The sequence below is a fragment of the Acomys russatus genome, chromosome 8 (genome assembly GCF_903995435.1).
Source record: "Acomys russatus chromosome 8, mAcoRus1.1, whole genome shotgun sequence".
Lineage (NCBI taxonomy): Eukaryota > Metazoa > Chordata > Mammalia > Rodentia > Muridae > Acomys > Acomys russatus.
In genome coordinates this window covers 41,497,297-41,510,241 of record NC_067144.1, presented here as the reverse complement: position 1 = coordinate 41,510,241, position 12,945 = coordinate 41,497,297, and the positions used below count along the sequence as shown (strand labels likewise).

General features: G+C 35.9%; 1 protein-coding gene across 1 annotated transcript in view; it reads left to right on the top strand.

Moving 5' to 3' along the window:
• Positions 1-12,945, top strand: part of LOC127192792 (ephrin type-A receptor 6) — an 877,103-nt gene that overhangs the window by 385,143 nt on the left and 479,015 nt on the right. The gene's annotated exons all lie outside the window — the stretch shown is intronic.

The following is a 12,945-nucleotide window of genomic DNA, read 5'->3' as shown; positions in this document are numbered from 1 at the left end:
CCTCCAACATAATTATACTGCAGAACGTGATAAAGAAAATATAAAAGACTTAGAACATCTTTTAAGAAGTAATCATAAATATATGGATATATTTTAATAATTAAAAAGTAAGATGCCAGGCAACAGATATTATATGGAGAAATTTATTAAATGAGCATGGGGAGAGAAGGAGGGAGGGAGGCCTACCCTAGAAAGAGAGTCAGAAAGACAAGGAGAAAGGAAGAGAAACAATAAAGAGAAAGAGAGGGAAGAGATAAAAAGAGGGAAGAGAGGGGTGAGAGAGGTGTGAGGGAAAGAGGGAGAGGTGAGAGAGAGGCATGGTGAATCTATCCTTTTATATAGCCCTCTGTAGGGCCATGCCCCATGGCAAGTAGGCAATGACATCACAGGTAGGCAGACTAAAGCAGAATCCTAACATTTATAATAAACTCTTTTACAACAGAAAGCATCAGTAAAAACATATAACACAAATTTATAAAAATAAAGCTAGCTTTATACACTTTATTGGTTTGCTATATCAGCTGCAATTAACATCATGTACTCTGGCTTACACAAGAGATTTCTTTTTTATATATAGGCTGGAAGTTATCTAAAAGACAGATTCTACCTTGTGATGGTTTGTTAGCCTTTCAAAATGGCCAACTTTTTCCATGTCTCCACGTGGTCTTTTATCTTTTATCCACTCCCCAAAAATTCTTGTTGTGCATGGGCATCAGTTATTGAATTATGACCACTATTATAACCTTGTATTTCCTTAATAATACAGTAAAGACTTGGTGCCAAATATATCACACTATTCAGAACTAAGAGTTAGATTTCAAGTATTGAGTTAGGAATAATAGAACAATTCAGCACATAACATAAACCAAAGCATAACTTAATGTTCTTAGAAACAAAATGGTGGGGAATGCAGAAATAGTTTGGTGGTTAATATTACTGGATGCTTTCCCAGAGGACACAGGTTCAGTTTCCATCAACTATTTTAAGTAGTTGACAACAATCTTCAGCTCTAGCTGCAGGGGATCTAGTTTCTTTTCTGACTTTTGAGTGCACTTGTACACACATGGCATACATTCATGAAAACATACACACCATAAAATAAATCCTTAAAAAAGAGAAAGCATACTGATTGTGTTGGAAAGCTAGTCAATATTAAATAGGATTAAACTACTGATGCATACATCTTAGATGGTCCTCAAGGACACAATGTTGATTTTATAAGGTAAGCACAAAAGAATGTGTATGATATGATTCCATTTGTATAACATTATGGAAATAGAAATAGAAGAAAACATTAGAGTAATATACTGAAGTGGCTTGGGTTGGGTAGCAGAACAGTGTAGCCTTATGATCATCATGAGAACAATGTGTCTTGATTATACTTTATGACAAGATGCTATAGATGTGATGAGTTACACACAATACATGTTTTTTTTTAAACAGGAAATAACTATGACTTAACCTAATTGTGATGCTAATATTGCTCTATGCTCTATTTTTCATGTTTTTGCAGCCTGAGAAAATGACAGAGTAAAGCTGCAGACATCTTGTATTAAAGTATAACATTTTCTTGCCTCCTCAGGAAAAGTATTGCTCTGAATATTTTATTTAATGAAGATACTGACATGTCAGTCTAGTTAATCATTACTAAGTAGCTTCATAGCCCTGCCCAATATTAAATTATGTTAGAACCCGTAATTTTAAAGTTTATAGTTATTCCTGAAAACCTCAAATTATTTTCAAACATTTCTAATGATTTTTAGTGTCAAGCATCTTTTCAATAATTGCTATAAAAACAGACCTCAGACCTTAGAGATTAATTTCCTGAGAAATAATCAGTAACTTGATGACCAGTCACTAATACAAACTGAGTCCTGAGCAGTATGAACACACAGAGAAGGATTGTTTACTTTTTAACTAATATTCTATTGTAAAAAATTTTACAAATATGTAAAAGATTTTTATCTTATCTACCATCTATTATGTCCTTTCCACCTCTACCCAGGGTACAGCAACTGGTCTTCCCCCAACTTTTTGTTTTTGTTCCCTTTTATTATTTCTTCTTCTTCTTCTTCTTCTTCTTCTTCTTCTTCTTCTTCTTCTTCTTCTTCTTCTTCTTCTTCTTCTTCTTTCTTCTCCTCCTCCTCTTCCTTCTTTTTCTTCTCCTTCTTCTTCTTCTTCATCATCATCATCATCATCATTATTCCTTTCATTCCACTTGACACTGGCCATGGGAGAATGGCTGTCGGGATATCCACTGGGACATGGGTAACCTACTAGCAATCACATTCCCCAGAAAAAGAAACTCTCCTTTAGATGAGGGCTCCATAGTTCAGGAGTTACAGTACTGGTCTTATAATTTTTTAATAATGTTTTCCCCATATCATATAAATACTATTAGAAAAAAAGATAATGTGTTACTATACATAAGATTAACCCCACTATAACTACCTAGACTATATTAGTATAAGTTGAATATGATGTAACTTAATCTTTCAATCATACATTTAGTCAGTTGGAAAATACTTATTTAAATACTTATTTTTCTGCCAGAAGTTTGTTCTGTGTGCTATGATGGTAAAAAATACAAGCACAAAGTAAGATTAAATGTGTCTTTTCTGTCATGGTCACCATGATATTCCTCATAAAGGAGAACAAAGTAGAGTAAGAGATTTGAGAAAAATGGTTGGGCTGAGAAGGCAAAAGCCTCCCTTGAAACATGAAGTGTGAGCAGCTCATGAATAAGTAGAGTGTCTAGAAAAGAACAGGAAAATATTATTGCATGTGCATTCCTTGGCAAATGCCTAATTTCATCTGCATTAAGTCCTCTGGTGCTCTGTCTACAAACTTTACAACAAAAGGCTATCAGGACCAGAAAACTAACCTTTAATATGGGCATGCTTTTTTCCCTTAAGGAAGTATGTTTATTCTTCACTTGATTTCAAGCTCCTGGCTCTTAGGGTTATTGACTATTTCCTCTTTTGCATATTTGTAAGAAAGAGAACCAAATTTTCTCTGATTTAATAAAAGGACCTTCTAGTTTTTTTGATTCCCTTATTCCTATTAGTAATTTTCATGCATTTGCCTGTACAAACAGAAGAACAATAAAGAGTAATTAAACAAATTATTTGAGGCCTATGAAAATGAGCCATTGTAGTAGATAACAGACTACAGTGAATATCTGTGAATAGGATTGTAGTCTGTATTTTCTTTAATTGACACACAATATAAAGTATTGCAATAGACTAGGAAATTGCCTGGCAATACCAATGCACCTCGTTGAAAATAAAATTCTCCTTGATATTATGACCAAACTATGAGAATTGATATGAAAAAAATGATTAATTTCTAATTATTATTAAACATTATGTTCTAATCATTTAATATTTTCTGAAAGTTTTAAGGTAAATATTCATAAAGACTGAAATCACATTAACTTATCCAAAACAGTTTTTCCATCTCTATATTATAACCTTATTTATAAAACATTCAATATTCATTTACTTGTCAAATATTCTTCATTTGTATTATGTAAAAACCAATTACTGATATCTTAATCAACCTAAAATTCCATATAGCATCTTTAGCTCAAATGCTGTTTTCTTGCCATGCATTCCTCAGCATTTTCTATTTTATTTTCATTTTGAAAAAATCATTACCATCTATGTAATGCCTACTGAACAGTGAAAAAAGAAAACATTGTACCCTTTCCTCAGAAAGCAGGATCAAGTGGCTATGAAAGGAACTAAACTTTCAAGCTCTTGACTTCTGTGACTTCTCTCCCAGTGCCTCATGGGGCTTCTACTGTCCAGGTAATGAACCCCTACATATGAATGGTGAAACTTCAGACTATGAACATGAAGCCTATACTTCATCTTTATATGATTAAACCCAGCTTTAAATTCAAGTATAAGTACTTTCAATTTATATACAAGATCATGGAAATTATGTAATTTTTTTCTATAATAATCTTAACCACTATAAGTGTCTCAAAACTTAAACTGAGAAATATAAACCATACAAGGCTATAGGAAGGAACAGTCATAGGGGAGGGAAATAAGGGGAAAATGGGAGGGAGGGAAGAATGGGAGGATACAAGGGATGGGATAACCATTGAGATGTAACAAGAATAAATCAATAAAAAAATTTTTAAAAATCCTGCCTGAGGGTACTCCACTGATGTCTGTACTGGATGAATGAAGGAAAGCCAAGGTTCAGCAAAATTAGGCTCAGAATGTCAGTTTCCTTTCTAACACACTCTTTCCTGGAAACAGCAACTAATTTGCAAAGAACTGAGTGAGTGCATCAGTTACTTTGTATTGAGGTGATAAAATATCTTGACCAAGGCAACTTACAAAAGAAATTGTTTAATTAGGTTTACAGTTTTAGAGGGAGGGGTAGAAGCAATAATGGCCCCACTCTCCACTCACCCATGGAGAATGTCCTGTCCATTTGGCTAGATCTGAGTAGGGGTTCAAAGTTTACTGCATGTGTTGTCCTTGGCTGGTGTAATAGTTTGAGCGGGACCCCTGGGCCCAGATCCACCCACCACAATGTTCTTCTTGTCAATTTTAGGACCCTCTGGATCCTTCTATTTCCCCATTCTCCCATGTTTCTCTCACCCAGAGGCCTAACAGGATGTCCTCCCCTCTGTCCCAGTTTCCTGGTAAGGGAAGACTTTCATAGGACATGCCCTTTGGGCTAGTGTCCAGATATAAGTGAGTATATACCATTTGACTCTTTCTGCTTCTGGGTTAACTGACTCATTGTGATCATTTCTAGTTCAATTCATTTGTCCACAAATTTTGAGAATTCCTTGTTTTTAATAGCTGAGTAGTATTCCATAGTGTAAATGTACCACAATTTCTTTATCCATTCTTCTACTGAGGGACATTTAGGCTGTTTCCATGTTCTAGCTATTGTGAATAAGGCCACTATGAACATGGTTGAGCACATGTCCTTGTTGTGTGCTGGAGCATCTTCTAGGTATATTCCAAGGAGTGGAATAGCTGGGTCTTGAGCAGCCTTATTCCCAGTTTTCTGAGATAGGACCAGGTAGATTTCCAAAGTGGCTGTACTAGTTTGCATTCCCACCAGCAATGAAGGAGTGTTCCTCTTTCTCCACATCCTCGCCAGCATGTGGTGTCACTTGAATTTTTGATCTTAGCCATTCTGATAGGTGTAAGATGGAATCTCAGAGTCGTTTTGATTTTTCATTTCCCTGATGAATAAGGACGTTGAGTAATTTCTTTAAGTGTTTTTGAGCCATTTGATATTCCTCTGTTGAAAATTCTGTTAACTTCCGAGCCCCATTTCGCAATTGGGTTGTTTGGTTTTGTGGTGTTTAATTTCTTGAGTTCTTTATATATTTTGGATACAAACTCTAGTGCCCCATATCGGACCACGTTCCCTGGATGGGGAGGCCTGGTGGCACTCAGAGGAAGGATAACAGGCTACCAAGAAAAGAACTGATACCCTATAAGCATATACAGGGGGAGGAGGTCCCCCTCAGTCACAGTCATAGGGGAGGGGAGTAGGGGGAAAGTGGGAGGGAGGGAGGAATGGGAGAATACAAGGGATAGGATAACAATTGAGATGTAATATAAATGAATTAATAAAATGTTAAAAAAAAAAAAAAAAGAAGCAATAATGGCAGAACAAAGGCAGTGCAACAGGGGAAGAAAAAACAACCAAGAGCTCACATCTTGATGTGAAAGCAGAAGGCAGAGAGAGTGCATTGGAGCTGGTGGGAGGCTTTTGAAACCCTAAGCCCACTCCCAGTTACATTCCTTCTCACATGCCCATACCTTCTAATGCTTCCTAAACTCCCACCAACTGCAGATCAAGTTTTCTTTTTCTTTTCTTTTTTAAAATTTTTATTAATTTATTCAGATTATATCTCAATTGTTACCCCTTAACTTCTATCCTCCCATTCCTCCCTCTCTCCTGCTTTCACCCTATTCCTCTCCCCTATGTCCATGACCGAGGGGGACCTCCTTCCCCACTGTATGTTCATAGGCTATCAAGTCTCCTCTTGGTAGCCTGCTTATCCTTTCTCTGAGTGCCACCAGACCTCCCCACCAAGGGGAAGTGGTCAAATATGGGGCATCAGAATTCATATCAGAGTCAGTCCCCACTGTAATGTAAATGTTTACATTAAGTAAGAAGCAAAAGATGAAACTAAAGAAATATAATATCTGATTCAATATTTGTTTTTATGAGCCCAGCTCTTGGAAGATTACTGAGTATATCAGTCTTTAAAGTATATATAAATTAATGTGATTAGTAGTGATATGACATCTTGTTTGCCTGTTTTATGAAAGAAAGCCTAATTATTTGACCACACAATTATCCTATGAGGCAAAAATAATGCTTTTAGTAACAAAAAATTAAAAACAAGAATTGAAAGGTAGTCCCGTAATTTCCCCCTTCTATAGTAATATCAGTACATAAATTTCAGTGATTGATATCAATGCTTATTTGTATGACTTTGTAAAATAGTATACAAACTTTGCACTAAGGTAGAAGATAAGGCCTTTTCCTTGAAATAATTATAGCAAGCTTGCTGAAATTATTTGCATTTCTTCTTTTGGTATGTTCATTTTGAAAAATATGACTCAGCCTGCATATCCCTCAAGTAATTCTTCAGTAAATTATCTTCCAAGAATGTTATACATGCATGCTTGTGTGTGTGTGTGTGTGTGTGTGTGTGTGTGTGTGTGTGTGTGGTGTAGTAAGCCCAAGTGTTCTTTAACAATTCCATGCATGTTTATAAAGCTGTTTGTACTGTTGACACTCAGCCCACTATTTTCTGCCTCCTACCTCTGTCTGTGAGTTATGCTTTCCTACATTCTCTTCCTCATATTAATGTCTCCTTTTTGTGACTCACTAAGTTTATCAAGGCCCTATAAAATCAAAGGTTTGATATTATCCTTGAGATCCTGAGGTGCTTCTATTTTTGATAGATCAGTGGGTTCACTACAGAAGGCCATGACTTGTCCTGTCTGAGAACCTATACATAGCCATTAGTTCCACAGCACAGCACAGCATAAGACTAGTGAGCACCCTTCTGATCTGTGACTCACTGGTGACAAGGTCAGTCTTATGCAGACCCAGAATAAGTAACTGAAACTGTTGTGAGTTCACATTTGCAGTGACAAACTTGTCGTGACAAGAGGATGACTTTTCACAAGTCTTCTCTTTATCTTTTTGCTCTTAAATAGTTTCTGCCTCCTCTTCAGCAACGTTCCCAGAGATTTAGAGAGAAAGGCATAAATGACCTATTTAGGGCTACCTTGGCTACTTTCCATTGCTGTGACAAAACTCCATGTCCTAGTCACCTTCTAAAAGAAGAAGTTTAATTTGGTTTATGATTTCCGAGTCTTGGAGTCTATAATGGCAGAGCAAAGGCATGGTGGCAGACACCTAGAGCAGTAGTTGAGAGCTCACATACTGATATACAAGCAGGAGACAGAGGAAACATTGGGAATATGGCATGAGTCAAGTCTTTTGAAATCTCAAAGCCTCCCCACAGGGATTCACTTCTCCTAACAAAGCCATACTTCCTAATCCTTCCCAAACAGGTTTACCAACTGATGAAAAAAACATTCAATTACCTATAGGTACCATAGGTACTACTCCATAGTCTCATGGACATAGCATATTGTAAAAGGCATTTAGACCAACTTCAAAAGTTTCCATAGACTTTACAGTCTGAACACAGTTTAAAAGTCCAAGTCTCTTCTAAAACTAAAGACAATCTCTTAATTTAACCTTCTGTGAAATATTTTTTAAAATTACATACTTCAAACACACAATGGTATATTCCAAAAGAGAGGAATCAGGGCACAGTAAGGAAATAGTAAACCAAAGCAAGTGTGAAATCCAACTGAGAAAATTCAAAATTATGTAGTTCCATTTCTGATGTTTGAGGGCTTAGATGGTGTTGCCCTTCTAGATGTGTTGCCTGCAATATACATTGCTTTATCAGGCTAGTTCAGCAATCTGCATACAGTTCGCATATCCAAGGGCTCTGAAGCTTCTAGAATCTTGGGATGTCCAATGGAATTCAAGCTTCACTTTCACAGCTTCAAGCAGGGAGCTCCAGGACAGAACTCCACAGACACATTCCTGGTCTCAGCAATTTTCTTTAACTGTAGAGGATTTCACAACCCCCTATCCCTTATCCTTTAAGCCTCTTTCAGCACAAGTCTTGGCTCCAACATTAAATTTCCATGGTGTTATTTTTCTCTTCAAATTGTACATTTTGAATTTTATTACATTTTTCATTATTGACCTGCAGAAGAATGATTGCTCATAGCCATGCAGCAATAGTCATTTTTAGGATCATGATGTCTTGTCTACAAAAGAAATTAGGCCATTACTTTTTAATTTAGCCTTAGGAAAATTCTTAGGAGACGTCAGAATGTAGCCCTATTCTTTTGCTAAATATCACAAGTAAAGTTTCTAACCTACTTGTTAATTTTTTCCCTCTGAAACCTCTTAAACAGGGTCTCAACAGTCCACATTACTCTCAGCTCTACTGCCTTCCAGGTGCCTACTAAGATGGCCCATTAAGCTCTGCTTTATAGTGTTGAACCACTTTCCTAGTCCAAAGTCACAAATTGTTCCACATTCAAACACACACACACACACACATGAACAAGCCATGTCTATCACAGTAATAGCCCACTCTCTAGTACCAATTTCTGTCCTAGTTACCTTTCTAAGGCTGTGACAAATACAAAGGTCATGGCAACTTATAGATTTAATTGGGCTTATGAATCTGGTATCAGAGAAAAAGCATGGTGCCATGTCCCTGGATCAGTAGCTGAGATAGCACAGTTTGATTCATAAACAGAAGCCTTTAAGCACAACAGAATGACATCAGTCTTTCGAAACCTCAGAGCCTGCTCTTGGTGACACACCTCCTCCAATAAGGCTACACTTTCTAATCTTTCCTAGTGAGTTCCTGTCAACTAAATGACCAAATATTCAAATGCATGTATGGTGGTGGGGGTGGGGGCATTCTCATTCAAACTATCACAAGTGCTGAGTCCAAAACTGTCGTTTATTCCCAGAATCAGCAACAGCCAAAAGTCTTTACATTTACTCCTGTTCACGGCAAAGAATAGATTCTCTGATTAAGGATGATTTTTATCAATTTAATTGTTGCGTGTTAAATTCTAACCACAGGATACTTGCAACTAAAACCCTTAGAACTGAAGTACTTGGGTCTGATTTTGAATCTACACATCTCATGAACAATGAACTCTTGTACTTATTTTCCTGCTCTGAAATGGAAGTTTATTATGGAAACTTAAATGAATAAATCATGTAGGACACATGATGATCAAAATAAAATAATAATAATATGCTCCACCTTTTCCTATGACTTCCCTGGGCATGTGTTCTTGACCTGGCTTACTACAGCATCCCTCAGATGCAAGCAAGCAGTTGGTGCCGCTAGTGTAATAGGAGCACACCTTGACTGGCAGGTTTAAATACACTTATCCTGTGTGACTAGCAATGTTCTTCTGTTGCCTCTGTGTTGTCTATGACACCTTTGGTGTCAAATGATCCTTTCACAGGGTTGCATAAGACCATAGGAAAACACGGATATTTACATTAAGGATCATAACAGTAGTAAAATTACAGCTTGGAAGTGACAACAAAAATAATTTTATGGTGAGGGGGTCATCACAACATGAGGACCTATATTATGAAGGCTGAGAAGCACGGATGGAGAATCAAATAGAGCTCTCCACACTTTGCACTTTTTAGTCCAACATAGGTTTCTCTAAGTGGTTTCAGTTTCATTCTCCATATCTATATGGTTTTCTGCCCTCTGATGTGGCTTAATAAAAGGAGTGAATTTGATTTTTTTTTCTCCTTTTCTTATCAGTTTATTTTATTTTATTTTGTAAGACAAACACATTGACGTCTGGACCACAACAGAGAGTGTAAATCTTTCAAAAGCTTGTTTATTTGAAAAATGTATATAAAATTATACATTTTACATCTGTCAGAGACTGCCATCCACATACTAATATTTATATATGTATATATATAACATGGATTTAAGAAGTCAACACAGAAAGATGGGAAATGGTTGATATATAGATGTAGATAGATAGATAGATAGATAGATGTATATATATATGTGTATGTGTGTGTGTGTGCATATATGTGTGTGTGTATATGTATGTATATATATATATATATATATATATATATATATATATATATGAAAAATACAACCAAAACTCTCATCTGTGTGAAGTCAAAAAATAAGTGTAAGATCAGCCACAGTGCTGGGGTCATTTTCTTTAGATATGTTTATGTTCACATGAAACTGGCCAGCATTACTGCAGAGCACACTCAGAGGTCCAACACAGGGTGGTGTAGTCTGTACAGAATACAGCAGTAGGTGTCTTTCATGGGCTATCAAAGAAAACATGGCTCCTAGTGTGTCACAAGCACAATATCCTAGGCAGAACTGTCCTATAGTTGATAGAAATTTAATTTGTTTTTGTTGTTGCTGCTGCTGCTGCTGTTGCTGCTGTTGATGGATTTTATAATATGTGTTGCAGTTTATCTTCCCCAAACTTTTCGTAGATCCCTCTCCTAGGCTTGATTTATGTGTGTGTGTGTGTGTGTGTGTGTGTGTGTGTGTGTGTGTGTGTGTATATATATATATATATATATATATATAGTGTGTGTGTGTGTGTGTGTATATATATATATATGTATCTCTATATATAATATATATATATATATATATATATATATACTTCAGATGAGAAGATTACAACGTTGTGACTTACTTATCATATAATTAATATGAATAAATACTTTTGCTATTTAAGACAGCCAAGAATAGACATTCTACACAGTCTAAACACACTGTAGATATGGGAAATAGGATATTACCATACTATATGTTTATAAGAAATTCTTCTTTATTAGTTTCAAACTTTCACTTTGGAGGAACTTAGTGCTTGCCTCAGGACTAATGCTTTTTATTGAACATGCATTTATTTTCCTGTGAAACAATTTTTTTCAGTTTGGCATCAGGCCTTGCGTAATACATTAAGAAACTGTGACTTGTTCTAGGTTTTGAAAATGTCAGCTGTTTCTAGGGTAACAAAGCTGTTATGTAAAAGATAGTGCTGGTCCACTTGGACATGATGATTTTGAACAGAGAATATAAATAATCAGTTAAGACATGAAAAACATGATTAAATAAAATCACCTAACAAATAATTAGTTCATACTTCTACATTCATTTTATTTTCCTAATAAAATAATACAATTATTTCTAATCAAAAATACCACAGATATATATTGAAATACCACAAGACTATATTACAAACTAATTAGAAAAGTGGATATCAGTGACTAATAGTTAAACTAACACATTATTTGAAATGACACAAACTAAATTCCTTACCTCACAAAATTTCCTTAGAGAGAAAATAAAAGTAGATATAAGTGAAAATATAGCAAACAGAAAAGCATAAATTTTACAAATAAAAAGACTGACTTAATAGGAACTGATTAAATCAAAAGCTTCTGAAAATAAATGTTGAACTGGAGAAAATAAATATAAGACTAATCCACAGAGAGGTAGTCAATGAACAAAAGCTAGTAATTCTTTGGGGAAAAAAACCCAGTATTGCATAGCATTCATTAAGAACACGGTACTCTTAGTAAAAATCAGAAATGAAAATTTTCAAAAAATGATAGTATTCACATTGAACTGAACTTGTGGATTTGTATGTATGTGTGTGCCTCTCTCTGTGTCTCTCTGTCTGTCCCTCTGTCTCTGTCTGTCCCTCTGTGTCTCTGTCTCTGTCTCTGTGTCTCTGTCTCTGTCTCTGTCTCTCTCTCTCTCTCTCTCTCTCTCTCTCTGTGTGTGTGTGTGTGTGTGTGTGTGTGTGTGTGTGTTTATTTTTTATTGTTAATGTTTTTATATGTTCAGAGGGTGATTTGGTCAAAGTCCTCACACCACTGTAGGATTAGCTACAAAAGTACACCACACAATAGAATTACTATGCTTTCTAAGACTACTGCTATTATACATCACAGTTAAGGAAAGATAGTACAAATCTAACATGCTATTTTAAGTTGCAAATGTAGCCTACATGTCTTAAAGAATCATCCCACAAATAAGGAAACTTCATTTTACCTATAAGATAAGATGACATAGTTACTGAATGCAAGTGACATTTACAGTATCATGTTCAAGAGACTGAAAGTCTTGTATACATTATCGTACCAACTGATGCCTACATATATCATCATAAGAAAATTATTGACATAGTAATGTCATAGGGGAAATATTTTTGTGTGTGTGAAGAGGGATTTTAATCCAGCAACATGGCTATATTGGCAAGGGATCACATCCAAAGTTCTAAGTCTGTGTGCTTTGATTCAAATACAGAAATATCCTTAGTATACACCTTTAATCCCTTTTGCTGGAATTTAGCACACACCTTTAATCTCAGATAATTCCATCTAATTGAGGGGCAGACAAAGAGATGAACAGGAACTATTTGACAAAATGAGTCAGGGAAAGAAAGAGCCTGGAGTTTGTAGAGACAGTACAGTGTAGGAGAGTCCAGTACAGGAATACAGTAGAGTTGGTACAGTCAATACAACACAGTTTGGTGCAGTTCAGAGGCAGGTTGTTGTTGTTGTTGTTGTTGTTGTTGTTGTTTTGGTTGGTTGGTTTTGTTTTTGTCTTCTCTTTTGTTTTTCTTTTTAAGCAGAGTAATCCAGTGAGAAGCCAATTTGAATCAGTCAATTTGGAGAGGAGTTTTGAACCATAACAATTGAGTTGAGCTAGCCAGGCAAACTGAAGAAAAGACTGAAAAGGGTATGTTTACTCAGCAGATGGTCTCAGAGGCTGAAAGCACTCTAGGCCTAGGTTAGCAGATGGAA